Source organism: Elephas maximus, chromosome 5, assembly GCF_024166365.1.
Source record: "Elephas maximus indicus isolate mEleMax1 chromosome 5, mEleMax1 primary haplotype, whole genome shotgun sequence".
NCBI classification, from domain to species: Eukaryota; Metazoa; Chordata; class Mammalia; order Proboscidea; family Elephantidae; genus Elephas; species Elephas maximus.
This window is the reverse complement of record NC_064823.1, coordinates 105,063,214-105,080,279: the sequence shown is the minus strand read 5'-3', so window position 1 is coordinate 105,080,279 and position 17,066 is coordinate 105,063,214. Positions and strand designations below refer to the sequence as shown.

At 41.1% G+C, this 17,066-nt stretch overlaps 1 protein-coding gene across 3 annotated transcripts in view; it reads left to right on the top strand.

The window, feature by feature from the left end:
* Window positions 1-3,213: 3,213 nt before the first annotated feature.
* CRACD (capping protein inhibiting regulator of actin dynamics) overlaps window positions 3,214-17,066 on the top strand; it is a 329,883-nt gene continuing 316,030 nt past the window's right edge. For all 3 annotated transcript variants that reach the window (XM_049886223.1, XM_049886222.1, XM_049886221.1), the window contains exon 1: window positions 3,214-3,380. The gene's annotated coding sequence lies outside the window, so the exon portion shown is untranslated. The remainder of the gene's footprint in view (window positions 3,381-17,066) is intronic.

Here is a 17,066-nt window from a genome sequence, read left to right as displayed (position 1 = left end):
AAATCTCTCCTAGGGGACAAAATCACACACAGAACCACTGGTTTGACTATATAATTTCCCACAAACTTACTATAATCCTTAACACAGCAGTTAAATGCTTAAGTATTTTTAAAATTCCTAATGTTCTGTCAAATAGCATCTTTCTTTTGCGTCTTAGTCATCTAGTGCTGCCATAACAGAAATATCACAAGTGGATTGTTTTAACAAAGAGAAATTTATTCTCCCACAGTCTAGTAGGTTAAAAGGTCAAATTCAGGGTGTCAGCTCCAGGGGATGGCTTTCTCTCTCTGTCGGCTGTGGAGAAAGGTCCTTGTCCTCAATCTTCCCCTGGTTGAGGAGCTCCTCAGGCACAGGGACCCCAGGTCCAAAGGACACACTCTGCTCCTGGTGCTGCGTTCTTGGTGGTATGAGGTCCCCCACTCTCTGCTTGCTTCCCTTTCCTTTTTATCTCTTGAGAGATAAAAGGTGGTGCAGGCCACACCCCAGGGAAACTCCCTTTACATTGGAACAGGGATGTGGCCTGGGTAAGGGTAGTGTTACAATCCCACTCTAATCCTCTTAACATAAAACTACAACCACAAAATGGAGGACAACCACGCACTACTGGGAATCATGGCCTAACCAAGTTGATACACACATTTTTGGGGGGGACATAATTCAATCTATGACATTTTGCATTGTACTGCAATCTCTGAAAATCTATGTCTTAACTGAAAGGTAGTTAGCTATTTTTGTTGTTAGTTGCTGTCAAGTTAGCTCTGACTTGTGACAACCCTATGGATAACATTATGTTGCCTGGTACTTTGCCGTCTTCATGATCACTGGCATGTTCGAGTCCACTGCTGCAGCCCTTGTGTAGTGCCTTCTAACCAAGGGGTGCTCATCTTCCAGATCTATGTCAGACAATATTCTGTTGTGATCCATAGGGTTTTTGTTGCTAATTTTCAAAAGTAGGTCACCAGGTCTTTCTTCCTAGTCTATCTTAGTCTGAAAGCTCTGCTGAAACCAGTCCACCATGAATGAATGACCCTGCTGGTATTTAAAATACTGATGGCATAGCTTCCAGCACTGTAACAACATGCAAGTCACCACAGTATGACAAACCGACATAGACAGGTGGTGGAGTTAGGTATCAAAGAAGTGGAATAGTAGACTGATATTTGGGTGGGGTACCACACTGTTATTACAGTCCTGTGTGTAGTAGCTGTGGAGCAGTATGTTTGAAAAGTGAATGAAACAACAACAGCTGTGAAGAGTGGTGGCTGATAGCTTCTGATTTCTGACATCTATAAGACACACAAGACCTATTAGGATCCCTGGTGGTGCAGTGGTTAAGTGCTTGGCTACTAACTGACAGGTCAGTGGTTCAAACCCACCAGTCACTCTTCAGGAGAAAGATGTGGCAGTCTGCTTCCGTAAAGATTACTGCCTTGGAAACCCGACAGTTCTACTCTGTCCGATAGGGCTGCTATGAGTCAGAATTGACTAGATGGCAATGGGTTTAACAGGTATAAGACACAAGGTCCAGTAGTTAGAATGCTCTAAGTTCTCCAGAACCCTTCCAATATCTTAAGGATGTATAAATTTTGCTCTGCAAAATAAAACAAGAATAGACCTACACTTGATTTATATATGTTTGAATTTTTACAGAGTGGACTTTCATGTAATTGGCAAGACTGTATCAAGAAAAAGACCTTCGTTATTCTTGGTTTCTAGGAACTTTTAGTGCTACTGGATCAGAGGAAAAGGTATTTGCTCAACTATTTATAAGGTAAGGAACCCTCCCTGGTGTCCCAGTGGTTAAGCGCTCCGCTGCTAACCAAAAGGTCAGTTACTGGAACCCACCAGCCGCTCTGCAAGAGGAAGGCGTGGCAGTCTGCTTCGGTGAAGATTACAGCCTTGGAAACCCTATAGAACAGCTCTACTCTATCCTGTAGGGTCACTATAAATCAGAATCGACTGGATGGCAATGAATTTACTGGTATTTATAAAACTTATTATTATTTGGACTTTAGCAGACATCGTTTGAAATAAGTACCAAACCAAACCAAACCCAGTGCCCTTCCAGTCAATTCCGTCTCCTAAGTAAGCACCGATAAATGGAATGACACTCATATTCACAAAAATACAGTCGTATTTTATGCTGGTATTTAATTAAAATGTTTATCTAGAAAACCCCAGTTAGAAAGGCAAAATGCCCTAGATTCTCCCAGTATGAATGATTCTTCTTCTAAGTCATATATTTGCATAAAAATTTTACCCTGTTTTAGGCATTTGGACATCTGACTCAACGGAGTATGAGGTTTATCTTTCAACATTACCAGAGTTTTTAATGTTTTAAGCTTCCTGTTTAATAATGACAATAAATTACTCCTAAAGACATCTTTGCATTCACAGTGAACAAAAAGACCATCAGAAACTGATTTCCAAGAACTCCAACGAACTAGTCATAGCAAAAAATATAGAGAAAAATTCTCAATGTTTCCCGTTACCTCACAAAAGGAAATGGCAATTATTTTCTTTAACACATTAACGTCAATATTTAAGTTCATAATGGCTGGAGAAAATAATGTCCAACGTCACTGTCACTCTGTTCAGATGTACAGAGAGTCAGCAATGGAATTTCGATCTTTTCTATTTTAGGGTGGCAACTTCCAATTTGTTGGACAGGAGTCCCAGTGCTATTTTCCACGGCTGGCAGCTCTCCGGGGGGGGGGGGGGGGCGCGGATCGCCAAAAGGCGAGACTCCCTCTGGGGCCAAGGTTGCCCCAGTTAGTCCAGGTACCAAGGGCCGAAATCGCATGTCGTGGAGTGCTGACTGCCGGTCCGGGTTCTTGTCCCACGCAAGGTGCGGCCTCCCTGTGAGCCCACTACAGTGACCTCAGACCCGGCACATCCAATCCTCCCTCAGGTCATCCTCTGCAGTGGTGGGAAGAGAATTAATCAATCCCACGTCCTTCCCTGTGGCACGCTTCTTGTTTCTGGTCGCCCCCGGGAACGGCAGTCTCCTGGGAGCCGGCCGGTGCGCGCCCTTCCCGGAGGGCGGGAGCGGGAACCCGGGGCGTCCAGTGCCCGCGGCGGCGCCCACAGACCCGGGGACTAGGCCGGGCGGGGCCGAGTTGCGGGTCCGAGCGCCGGAGGGGCTGGCGGAGCATGTGACCGCGCCGCGCCCGGCTGGGTGCGCACTGCCGCGCGGTGGCGACGGCGGGGAGAGCAATGGAGGCCGCGGCCGCCTGAGAGGCGAGTGCGCTGCTGCTAGTGCTGCTGCTACTGCGGCTGCTGGTGCTGCTGCTGCTGCGGCGGCTTCCGCGGGCTGTGCAGCCGCGTCCGCCGCCGGCCCGGGACCGCCCGTCGCCGCCCAGCCGCCCCGGGCACCTCAGGTGAGCGCCTTCTCGGCCCGGGGCCAGGACCAGACAATGGGGACAGCGGGTGGGCTTCTCCTCTCCACTCGCGACCCGCCGAGCCGGGCCCCCTCGGCACCCCGGGATTCCCGACCTTGCGCTGGGGGCGTGGGCTCGGCACGGCCGGCGGTGGACTCTCGGGGCGGCGTACCCGCGCGGGGGGCGCGGACCTGCGCGCCGGGTGCGCGGCTTTGGATCCCAGGCAAGGGGACCTGCCGTCGGGCTGCGCCCGGGGAACTTGCTGAGAGCGTGGGATCTTGTAATTCCCTCTCTCCTTCCCGCGCCTCGGCATCCTGTCCCGGGCGTCCCCCGCGCGACTCCCGGCTGCGGCGGGAGGCAGACGGAGACCTCGCCGTCTGGGACCTCGGACGCTGACCAGGCTCAACCCTGTCTTCCCCCAGAGCTGCATTGCTTTGTTTAACCTCTGCCAAGCCGTTTCGCACCAACTCTCGTTGCCCCAATTCTAATGAGCCACCAGTTTGATGGCTGAAGCAAGACAAAGGTTTTCCCTGTTTACTAAGAACTGGAGCCCGGAGACTGCACGTTGCCAGTGGTGTAAAATGTGTTTTCCTTATCATCTCGCAGGGGTTGTTGCGATGGTTTTCCTGGTGCTATAACCGTCCTTTCTTGCAGAGCTCTGTAGCGGCGAGATTGGACCTCCTAACCCTACAAATACGGTGGGTGAGGCATGGCTTTTATTCTTGGTTATCAGTAAACAGAAGGGCAGACCTTTGAATTTTATAATAGATGTTCTTACAATGGAGGCATCCTAATTATTTTCTGAATTCTGGATTTTAAGACAGAACATTAGTTACAAACCCATTGATGGGGGCCTGGGGGAAAAAGGAAACCTAGTAGGAAACCACCATGTGTTGTGAAATTTTAATATGGTTTTTGAATAATGGCTCAGAAACTGATCTGGTGTAGGTGAGGGAGTGTGTGTGTGTGTGTGTGTGTGTGTTGGTGGTGGAGAGGGAGTGGTTAGGATACAAAGGATAAGACAATTTTAATAAAAGGATCTTAGTAAATATCCTGTAGCAAATTTTCAATTCATTAAGTTGTCAGTTAAATCAATGTTCGCCTGTAAAAAGCGCTTATAGCAGCTGTTGAATTATATATAAAATAGCTAACATTTATTTGGCATTGTGACTCAGGAATCTGAATATAGGCAGTCCCCAGATTTACAAAGGAGTTCTGCTCCTAAATCTGTCTTTAAGTCTAATTCCTATGTAAGTCAGAACAGTTAGGGAGGGTTTGTATCTAAGGTCAGTTAGTCAGTTGTTTGTCTTAGTATACAGTGTACCTTTCTATGTATAAAAACATTAAAGGAACACTTCCAGATACAATAAAACATCTTTAACATAATACAGTAATAATAACAATAGTATTTTGATGCACATTGAAAAGTAGCACCCATTTGTTATTATGAACCATTGTATGTACCTCGAATTTTTAATAGGCTTTACAGGGATTGGTTCGTAATAGAGGTTGTACATAAACCGGATGTTTGTCACCTGGGGACTGCCTGCACAATTGTCAATATTGAGTATTTTTAACAAGTCAACAAAGCGAAGATACCTTGGCTACTATCTCTTTTATTTTATGAGAAAACTGAATCCTAGTTCAGTATATTTAACAGAAAATTGCCTGTAAGAAAAAAAATTCAAAGGTAGGTGTTTTAAAGAAACGTTTTGAAAAAATGCATCTTATACAGGTGATATGGTTGCATCCGAGAGTACTTCAACTCGTAAATGTAAAGGGAAGAAGTTGTGCTACTGGATTGCCTCTTTCTACTGATTATTTAAAATGTATTTTCTTCAAAAGCTCATTTTTACAGTCATCTAACATTAAGAAACTTTCATTCTAAAGTCTTAGCAGTACTTACTTATAGAGCGCTGGTTTTGGACTCAGGAAGATAATGCTTATTTGACATTCTTAGGTGATTGGTGTGAGAATCAAAAGCTATTGCATAGTTCTTTATAAATATCTTATCAGGAGGGATCACCAGTCCCTGGCGAAGGACATCATGCTTGGTCAAGTAGAGGGTCAGCAAAAAAAGAGGAAGACCATCAACAAGATGGATGGACACAGTGGCTGCAACAATGGGCTTAAGCATAACAACAATTGTGAGCATTGCACAGGACCGGGCAGTGTTTTGTTCTGTTGTACATAGGGTCGCTATGAGTCGGAACCGACTCGACAGCACCTAATAACAACAACATGATAAATATGTTATTGTTACTGCTGAATAAGGCAGCAGGGGTTTACAGTTTTCTCTTACACAATATTGGAAAAATTTATCTTTGAAATGAATATGAAATTCTCCAGGGTAAAGGACTTTTTTTTTTTCTAGTCCACATTTCTAATCTGGCACATAGTAGGTGCTCAATAAATAGTTGTGTTAAAAAAAATAAATTAATGAAAAATAAAAAATAGATGAATAAAACATGCATACATATGGAATTGATTTACACTTTTTTTTTTTAGTTTAATAAACATTTATTGTAGGCCTGTGTGCCAAGAATTGTGCAGTGTTTCCACATGCCGTATTTTTACAAAAATAATGCGTGCCCTTTGCGTTCGTTTGCCAACCTCACACTTCCCCAGTGAGGCACCCTTAACAAGCGCCGCCATGCCAATCCTCTTCCCGTGTTGCTATAAAATAAAAATTAGCATAGCGTGCTTAGGAAAATACCATGCCGGGAAGGGCAGGGCTGGTAAGCAGACGCAGAAGGTGGACATTATTTGTGTAAAAATACAGTATAGTTTATGAAAGCTTGGTGACCTTTTTTTTTAATTGTGTTTGGTGTCTTTCTATGAAGAGTGGGGCCTCTTGGGTGGTATTAATGATGGTCTCGTATAACAAGAGAACATTTCCACAAGTTATACATGAATAGACTTTTCTCACAATGGCCTGTGGGGCGGCAGGGCAGATATTATCATTCTCATTTTGTAGGTGAGGAAATCCAGACACAGCGAGATTAAATGCCTTGCCAATGCCAAGCCACGAAAGCAACAATGCCAGGGACAGAAGCTGAATCTCACACCTAGTGCTTTTGCCTCTGAATCACTCATCCTTCTCTAAAATATGCTGTACCCACAGAAAATCACACTCAAATTAGTCCCCATGAAAAGCTCTACCTTTCAAATAACTTTTATATAAGGAAAAGGTATATTTTACAACCTAGTACTTACCTAACGTGGTTTGTTCAGGAGTGTGCAAGTTCAGGAGTCAGGTGTCTGAATGTGAACCCTGACTTTCTTACTTACTAACCGTGTATCCTTGGCAAGTGATTTTATCTTCAAGCCTCAGTTTTCTTCATCTGTAAAATGGGGGAAGCAATAGTACCTACCTTATAGGATTTTTGTGAGAATTAAATGATTTCTGCATGTGCTTAGCACAATGTCTCATACAAGGTAAGCACTCAGTGTTATTATTTTTATACTCGTGGTTGTAAAGCAATGGCTTTTAAGCTTTTTTTTTTTTTTTGCATAGTAAGAATTATATTTTACAGTGCTACCCAATTTGCAGACATAGAATGAATATGTAAACTTTCAAAAAATTTCATGAAGCAATGCTTAGATCTCCTATGTGCAGTGAATTCTTATGCTTTTTATTCAATTTTATTTAAAAAGTATTGGCTGAAATCCACTAAATAGTTTCATATCCCATTAATGGTTCAGGACCTGCAGTTTGAAAAGCACTAATGTAATAGATAAGCAGGTTAAGTGCATGAAAGAAAAATCTGTCACTGAATCTTCGTATTTTTTCTTCAGATGGTTTATAGCATCAGTTGGAATTTAAATATTCAATTAATAGTTTCTTAAACTTTGCTTAGTAATTACAATCATTTACTGAGTATTTGTGATGTGCTAAACAATCTATTAAATATGTTATATAATTTTTTTTTTGAATAATTTAGTTTTCACAACAGTCCAGTAAGTAGGTCTGGTATCTCCATTTGATAACTGAAATTAAGACTCAAAAAGGTTTTCGTAACTTGCCCAAGGTCACAAAGTAAGGGATAAAGCAAGGATTCAAACAGAGTTCTGTTTGATCCCCAAAGCCTCTCTGCCCTCTTAATCCCTGCATGCTGTTCTGATGTTCCCTCATAGGGATGCCTGAAGATTTATCACTGCGTTTTTAACATAATTTTGAATGACAGTATTGGGAATTTATAAAGCAAACCCATAGTAGTACATCTTCCTTCGAAAGGACCCATGTGAAGAAAAATTTCAACTCTGATAAAGTAAACAGGCGTAGTGGGTAGACTGGTCATTCAGTTTGGCTTTAGCTGGCCTTTGTTTTAACCCTTTTGCAATAGCTTCTCAGGTTTTTGTGATAGAGTCAATTAACTCTTCAGTTTTATTGAGCAGCCAAAGGTTTAATATATCTTCAGAAAAGACATGAAATATCAGTGTACCTATAAAAAGACTTCATTAAGAATGAGTGTCGGCTTTTGTTAAGGTGCAAAATGAAGACTTAAGAGCCACAAAGAGTAGTTTATGGTCTATTGATTTGTGTCAAATCACGAGGGAGTAAAAGTATTTATTTTGAAAAGTGCTTATAAGAAACTACCACCAACTGTCCTGTTAATTTTTTTTTTGTAGTTCATTTCTTTGCAAATGTTTCTTAAATTTCAGTAAGATTTTAAAAAATTATTTTTCATATTTCTGGGACTTTCTTCTTTTAAAAATAGTATCAGGAAGAATTAAAGAAAATTTCGAGTAAATATATTTTATAAGTAGTACTTAAACCAAACCAAACCCAACCCTTTGACGTCGAGTTGATTCCGACTCATAGCGACCCTATAGGACAGAGCAGAACTGCCCCATAGGGTTTCCAAGGAGCGGCCGGTGGATTCGAACTGCCGACCTTTTCTTTAGCAGCTGAACGCATAACCACTGCACCACCAAGGCACCACCAGGTGCTGAAAGATATATAAATATGCTCCCACTGTTTGCACTGTAGCTTTGGATATTTCTGTCTACATGGAGCCGTAAGCTTTTAATTGTATATTTAAACAGTTTATTTGTTGAACTCAGTTTCAACTTTTCCACGCTGATAGTTTTAAAGTCAGAATTTATGTAGATCGTGATGCTACACTGGAGAAAGAACAGCAGTTTCGTGGTTTATTTATATGGTTTGAAAATCTGTGTATTGTCTGTTCATCAGTCATCATTTTCTATTAAAGTTAGATAAAGCGAATATAGGTAAAATTTCATTTATTGTTGGACCTCAGATTTCATTCTTCGTTTGGCACTCAAAAAGCTGTGTTGCAGCTAATGAAATTGTGTACAATTGTAGTAAGCCTAGGAGTCCCCGGGCAGCACAGACAGTTAATGTGCTTGGCTGCAATCCTAAAGGTTGGTGATTAGAGTCCACCCAGAGGTTCCTTAGAAGAAGGACCTGGCGACCTACTTATGAAAAATCAGCCACGGAAAACCCGGGGGAGCACAGTTCTACTCGGACACAGATGGGGTCTCCATGAGTCAGAATTGGCGGCAACTGGTGTGATAATAAGCCTACATTTTATGGTTATTTTATTAATTTATTCCTTTGTCTAACATGTGACTCTTCATGGACTCTGGTATAGTGTTTATGAGCATCAACAGGAAATGTTCCAACTGTAGAGTGGTCATTGTCACATGTATGTTCAGACAAATACTAAACTTCAGTTACTATTGCGTTTTGTGCCATTTTTATTTTTGTTGTGAAAATTCTTAGAGAAAAGAAGAAGAGAATCAGTTCAAATATTTACTGTACTAGTGGCTTTAGGGTTTAGGTAGGTAGTGGCTTTAAGGCAGATGCATAAGCATATATATAAATGCATAGTTTCCACACACATACTAGAAGTACAAAAGAGTACAAACTCTTAATCTATAAATAAATTTTAAAAAATTAAGCAACTGGAAATAAAAAAATGAGTAAAAATCTTTAATAGATGTTGAATGCCTTATAATCACGTTATCAGACATATTTAAGAAGCCAAATAAAACAATCATATGGAATAGTTTTTTTTTTTTATTCTAGTCAGTCTGAATGTGGAAAGGTGATTCCATTTAAAATGTAAAAAAAAATGAAAAGCAGAAATATTTTCAATGAAATTTTAAAATCTTTACCAGCTCTTTGAGGTGTTTGCAGTATTTTTCAAACAGTGTATTTTGGGGCTTGAATGGAAATTTCAGTAAACCTGTTTCTGAAACTTGTACTGTACTAAATGTTAAGTGTTTGAGGAAAAGATACAGAAATTGATCCCTAAAAGACTTTGGAAAATATTTAAATCAGAGGCAAGTACGTAGCTCACTAGAGGTAGGTTGTTAGCGCATTATTGAAGAGCAGGTAGCAGCTACTAAGAGGAATTATTCCAAGTAACAAGAAGAAAGGACAAGCTGGTAAAAAGGTGTTGAGCATTTTATAGAGAGGCGAGAGCCATGCCCTGGCTTCACTCATTCACCTGAGTGAAGGTTTGACTGAAACTGAGGAGTGAAGATATTGGGAGGGAGGGAGTGAAACAGAGGATTACCTGAAAACTGGGTTATTATTTAAATGTAGGAGAAATTGGATCCAGTGAATAGTTGAGGGCAGTGGTGGTTCAGTGGTAGAATTCTTGCCTTTCATGCAGGAGACCTGGGTTGGATTCTGGCCAATTCACCTCAGTTGTAGCCACCACCTGTCTGTCATTGGAGGCTTGTGTGTTGTTGTGATGCTGAACAGGTTTCAATGGAGCTTCCAGACTAAGATGACTAGGAAGAAAGGCCTCACTATCTACTTCCAAAAATTAGCCAGTGAAAACTCCACAGATGACAAAAGTCTGTTCTCGTTGTGCATGGGGTCGCCATTGTTGGGCGCTGACCGGACAGCAGCTAATAACAACAATGAGTAGTCTGTGGAAATTACTGCATGTAATTGCTAACCCGCTTGGGAGAAATAGAGGCCATGGTCCTAAAATCACTGTTTTTGGGAAAGGAAACAGCCTTACTTCAAACTTCATCACCAAGACCACCTACCATCTCAGCCGGTGTTCTGAGGGAAACTTGTGACAGATCCAGCAGAGCTGGTAAGACACTGCTCGTGAATTCCATGCCACCCTCAGTGATTGAATTCAGAAATGCTTTCATTTTGAAAAGTTCTTAATGAACTTAGAAGGACTTTTTCTCTACCAGAGTGTCAATATGACAGACACAGTGGGCTCTCCTGGCATCATTTATGATGCAGCTGACCGTGCAAGTTTGCGACGGGTTAACTGTTTTCTGAAGTTAATGAGGTTAGGGTCACAGGTTCAATTCCTGGATAGGCCTGTTAGCTTTGCTTTGTTCTGTGATCTCACATTGTACTCTTCACCCAGACCAGCCATCTGTCGAAGGCAGATCTTTGATCACAAAGGGACTAATAAGCAAGACAGTGTGGGAGGAGCTGCATGAATCCCTCTCAGTGGGTGCTGAACAATTCTAAAAGTGTGTGCAAATGTGTTTCATAGCATTGTCCTAATGTATGGAAGATAACATGGTTAGCAAATATTTTTCTTTGTCATTTCATTTGAATTCTGTCTTTTCTAGTTAAATTTTTTTTAATGCTTTTTTTTTTCTTCTAGTTACCATTTTTTAAAAGTCTCATTCATCCAGCAATTTTACATTGTCCTGAATGTTCTTTTTTTTTTTAAATTGTGCTTCAGGTGAAAGTTTACAGCTCAAGTTAGTTTCTCATACAAAAATCTATACACATACTGTTATGTGATCAAGCTGCAATTCCTATAATGTGACAGCACGCTCCCCCTTCCAACCATGAGTTTCCTGTGTCCATTCACCCAGTTCCTATCCCTTTCTGCCTTCTCATCCCACCTCCGGGCTGGAGCTGCCCGTTTAGTCTTGTGTATCTACTTGAACTAAGAAGCACATTCTTCACGAGTGTTATTTTATGTCTTATAAAAAAAAATAGGCCAGTCTAATCTTTGTCTGAAGAGTTGGCTTCCGGAATGGTTTTAGTTCTGAGTTAACAGAGAGTCTGGGGACCATGTCTTCTGGGGTTTCTCTAGTCTCAGTCAGATCATTAAGTCTGGTCTTTTTATGTGAATTTGAGTTCTGCACCCCACTTTTCTCCTGCTCTGTTAGGGTGTCGTCCTGAATGTTCTGAACCTCCCTTGTGGTTTGTAAAACAGTGACTATGGTAGTGAGAATGGGGTAAGGTTGAAAGTGGTACGTCGCCATTTTCAATAAGAATAAATGGACAGAGAATGCAATTTCCAGGGAAACATTTTATAGTTTTCCTAAACATACTTTGATCTACAAAAATTTTATTCCCGTCAGTGAAATAGCTTTTAATACCAAGAGAAATATCAGCGATTATTTAAATCTGCACCATCCCATATGGTTGCCTCCGGTCCCATGTAGCTGTTTAGCATTTGAAGCACCTGTGCTCCAAGTTTAAAACACATACCAAATTTTGAGCACTTTGTATGAAAAAAGATTGTAATATATGTCATTAATAATTTTTAATTTTGATAGCATGTTAAAATAATATTATTTTGACTGTTGGGTTATATAAAATATTAAAATTAGTTTCACCTGTTTCTTTTTAATATGTCTACTAGAAAATTTAAAATTATGTATATAACTTGCATTTGTGGATCGCATTATGTTTCTGTTGGCAGTGTTGATCTAGACCAACCCCGTCATTTTACAGATGAGAAGGCTAAGGTTAGGAGGTTATATAAGGGAGCTGAGTTCTTTCCGTTGCCTCTAATCTCTCCCTGCTAATAGGTTAGGTGCTCAGGAAGACAGGAATTCTCTCAGCTAACAGAGGACCATTCAGTGCATGGTGGTTATATGCATCTCAGGGAACAAGATTTATGCCTGAGTCATTGTTTGTTAGGCGTTATGCCGTTTGTATACACACAGACACACACACACATGCATGCACGCACACACACACACGCACGCACACACACGCACGCACTATATGGGTATATGGAAGGGGAGCTTTTATGTGTTTGTTTATAATGTTGATATATAGGCCTAGTTTTACCTTCCTATAGGTTAGAAAGGATGGTGGCATGACGGTTAAGTGCTTGGCTGCTAACCGAAAGGTTGGTGATTGGAACCCACCCAGAAGCTCTGTGGGAGAAAAGACCTAGTGATCTGCTCCCATAAAGATTTCAGCCTTGGAAATGGGGCTGAAATCTTTGAGGCAGTTGTACTCTGCCATATAGGATTGCAATGAGTCAGAATCAGCTCGATGACACACAACAACAACCTATAGGTTAAAGATCCTGCAAGCTTCATTTAGGTTCCTGAGGAAAGTACATTAAAATATTGAACATTAAGAGTTGTAACTCTGGTATAAATAAGATATGGTGCTCATTCAAGTGGGTTCTTTATTATGTATTTCTTATTATAAAAAAGATTTCAGATAGTTCTGAGTGACTCTTAATGTGCAAAACAGCAGCGTTCTCACTTTTAGAAGGGGGAAAGGTAAAATTAAGGGAGATGGCCCAGCCAGTGTTCTGAAGAAAGAGTTTGCCCAGAGTTTATGACCTGTTAATTACTGCCTCTGGGTGTTCCTGATGTTCTAATCTGGGAAGAAAAGGCAGGGTTGACTGGCGTGACAGCCGTGACCCCAGAATGTGGACATCCTGTCAGTTTTGTGAATGTAATGCCAAGGTCTTTAGCTGGCAAAGATAAAAAGGAGGAAAACCTCATGACCAAATTTGTTGTCTGTTATTTTTTGTGGAGTTTTTTTTTTTTTTTTTTTTCTAATCAATATAGGCAGCTCAGATGTGAGTGTAAAGATGTTTATGCAGCTTCAGATCTAGTCTTTCTTTTTGGCCTGAGCAGAGTTCTAAGTCACTATCAATTTGTTGTCAGTGGCCCAGTGACAGATGAATAACCACTTTGTCAAGCAACCTCTGACTCTTCAATTAATCTCATAATACATACATAAATAGATATTAATTTAATAGACATGAATTTATTTAGTAAGGACAGAGTGTGGAGGCTGAAAGAAGACATGTGATTACTTCCAGAAAGATCATATAAATATTTTCAGATGATCATTTTTCTATGGTTTTGTCTGTTATAAACAACCTGGCTGATCTTATGTACAGAGAAATAAAACAAGACAGCAGTTTCTGAAGGGTTACTTTTGAGTAGGCCAAAATAAGTCACTGTGCCCTATGATGTGAAGTTTAATGAAAAGTACCATGACTCTCCTTCACACCCCATCCAGCCACAGAGACGTCATAAATCCAGTTTATCTCATTTCAACAAACATGTATTCAACGTACGTCATGTTGGGCACCATGAAAAGAACAAAGGTCGGGGGAGTACAGCTCCAGTGAATGTGGCAATGGTTAAGTCTTAGCCCAAGGAATTCATAAGTTTTGTTGTAGTTTCTAACTTGGGGAAAAAAAGTAACAATGTAGCCTTGTTAGAACAAATGCATTAAAATTTTAGTTTCACGATTCCCTAGCTGATTCCATGCCACATTCACTAGCAGGTTTCATAAGTTTAATGTCATACCCCATTTCTGGCGCTAACAGGTTTTTTCCCTTTGGGTCCTTGATGAGTTAGCTGAGATGCTGAGAGACTTGGTATCACATTGGGAGCTACACTGAACCTGGAAGGGGGGCACATGCCCCCTGTATTCCCTCTTTTCCTCCTGCCCCAGCTGCTGTCTGGCTGCTTATGTGGTTGCTAGAGAATGTAAAAGTGAAAAAGAACTCACAATTTTGTAAAGAATCAAGACAAGGCAGAACGAAAAGTGTGCTATGCTAGGAGGTCAAAGTATGATGAGAAGTCAGAGGAAGGAGTAATAATTTTGGTGAGAAAAGATGAGGAGGAAGCTCACAGAGGAAGTGATATTTGAGCTGAGCCTTGAAGGATAAGTAGATGGGGAAGGGGGGGAAAGGTATTCCATCTGCCAGGAACAGAATGAACAAAGATAGGGCAAACATAAAAGCCATAATGAGTTGAGAGTGAGACGACTGGGTGGCAGGAACATCAGGCCTGGAAGAGAGCAGCAGGAGGTAGGGCTAGAGAAGTGGGTCAGGCAAAATTTGGAGAGATTTGAAAGGCGGGCTAAAGAGCGCTGACATTTTTAAGCAGGGAGTTGTGTAATGACATCTACTTTGGACGAATGACTCTGGAAGAAGTGTGGAGGGTGGCCTGGAGAAGTGAGGGCACAAGTTTTAGGTGATGGAAATCAACTTTTTTTTATTGTGGTGAGAATATATATGAGAAAACATTCTCAGTTCAACAATTTCTACGTGTATAATTCTGTGACATTATGTTCTTCATGTTGTATAGCTGTTATCGCTATCCTTTTCCAAATTATTCTACCACCATTAACATAAACTGAGTGCTCCCTAAGCTAAAACTCCTTCTTTCTGCCTCCCTCCCATCCCTAATAACACTGATAAGCTTTGGTTTCTATGTATTTGCTTATTTCATATAAATGAGAATCATACAATATTTGTCCTTTTGTGACTGACATTTTGATCAGCATGATATTTTCCAGGTTCATCCACAATGTAGCATGCATCAGGACTTCTTTTCTCTTTATGGCTGAGTAATAATCAACTTACTTTTTTTTTTAAATTTTTATTGTGCTATAAGTGAAAGTTTACAAATCAAGTCAGTCTCTCATACAATAATTTATGTATACCTTGCCATATACTCCTAATTGCTCTCCCCTTAATGAGACAGCACACTCCTTCCCTCCACTCTCTCTTTTCGTGTCCATTCTGCCAGCTTCTGACCCCCCTGCCCTCTCATCTCCCCTCCAGATAGGAGATGCCAACATAGTCTCATGTGTCTACTTGATCCAAGAAGCTCATTCTTCACCAGTATCATTTTCTATCCCATAGTCCAGTCCAATCCCTGTCTGAAGAGTTGGCTTTGGGAATGACTCCTGTCTTGGGCTATCAGAAGGTCTGGGGACCATGACCTGCGGGGTCCTTCTAGTCTCAGTCAGACCATTAAGTCTGCTTTTTACGAGAATTTGGGGACTGCATCCCACTGCTGTCCCGCTCCCTCAGGGGCTGTCCTTTGTGCCTCCCTGTCAGGGCAATAATCGGTTGTAGCTGGTCACCATCTAGTTCTTCTGGTCTCAGCCCGATGCAGTCTCTGGTTTATGTGGTCCTTTCTGTCTCTTGGGCTCATAATTACCTTGTGTCTTTGGAGTTCTTCATTCTCCTTTGTTCCAGGTGGGTTGAGACCCATTGATGCATCTTAGATGGCCGCTTGCTAACGTTTAAAACCCCAGAAGCCACTCTCCAAAGTGGGATGCAGAATGTTTTCTTAATAGATTTTATTATGCTGATTGACTTAAATGTCTCCTGAAACCATGGTACCCAAACCCCCGCCCCTGCTACACTGGCCTTCAAAGCATTCAGTTTATTCAGGAAGCTTCTTTGCTTTTAGTTTTGTCTAGTTGTGCTGACCTCTCCTGTATTGTGTTCAACTTACTCTTTTATCAAAAGTTTTCTTCTTCACTGATAAACCTACTTTAGTTATAAGGCCTAGCGAATGGGGAGATATTCTTTGTTAAATATAATGTCACCTTTCTCTCTTTTATGAGGACACAGTAATGGTCTCCTTTTTTTTTTTATTGTGATAAAAATATATCTAACAAAACATTTGCCAATTTTTACGTATATAATTCTGTGACATTGATTACGTGAGTCATGTTGTGCAACCATTAAACCAAAAAAAAAAAAAAAACCCACAGCCGTTGCCGCAACCATTGCCATTATACTTTTCCAAATTATTCTCTATTATTAATAGAAACTCATTGCTCCCTAAGCAATAACTCCCCTTCCTGGTTCCCCTGGTAACCACTAATAAGCTTTGGTCTCTCTGCATTTGCCTATTTCATATAAGTGGGATCATATAGTATTTGTTGTCTTGTGATTGACTTATTTCAATCAGCATGATGTTTTCAGGGTTCCTTGGTGTTGTAGCATTATCAGGACTTTATTCCTCTTTCTGGCTGAGTAATACTCCATGGTATATATGTACCACATTTTGTTCATCCATGCATATGTTGATGAGACCTTGAAGTTGTTTCCACCTTTTGGCTATTGTAAATAGTGCTGCTATGAACATTGGTTTACTGGTTATCATCTCCTGTTTAAGAGCAAAATGCTTTTCAGAGAATGTGGAATCTTTGAACTCACAGGACTTTGGTATTATCTTGTCAAAGCCCTCATTTTACAGTTGAGGAAACTGAGGCCCAGAGAGATGAAGGGCCCCTTTCCTGCACAAGGTCTTCGCTGGAATTAGAGCTCAAATTTTATGTACTGCTTCATGGGTAAGATGCTGGACTGGAAATTAAGAGGTCTGATATTAAGGTCCAGCTTTGTCTCGAATTACCCAAATGACCTTGGGCAAGGTGCTTCACTTCTCTGAAGTAAAACTATGCCAGGCGCTGCCGTTGGTGCTGGGATACAAGAGTAAACACCCTGACCAAACCAAACCAAACAAAAAAACCCATTGCTGTAGAGTCCATTCCCACTCATAACGACCCTATAGGACAGAGTAGAACTGCCCCATAGGGTTTCCAAGGAGTGGCTGGTGGATTAGAACTGCCAGCCTTTTGGTTAGCAGACAAGCTCTTAACCACTGCACTGCTAGGACTCCAAACACACTGACAGGAGATGATTTTCT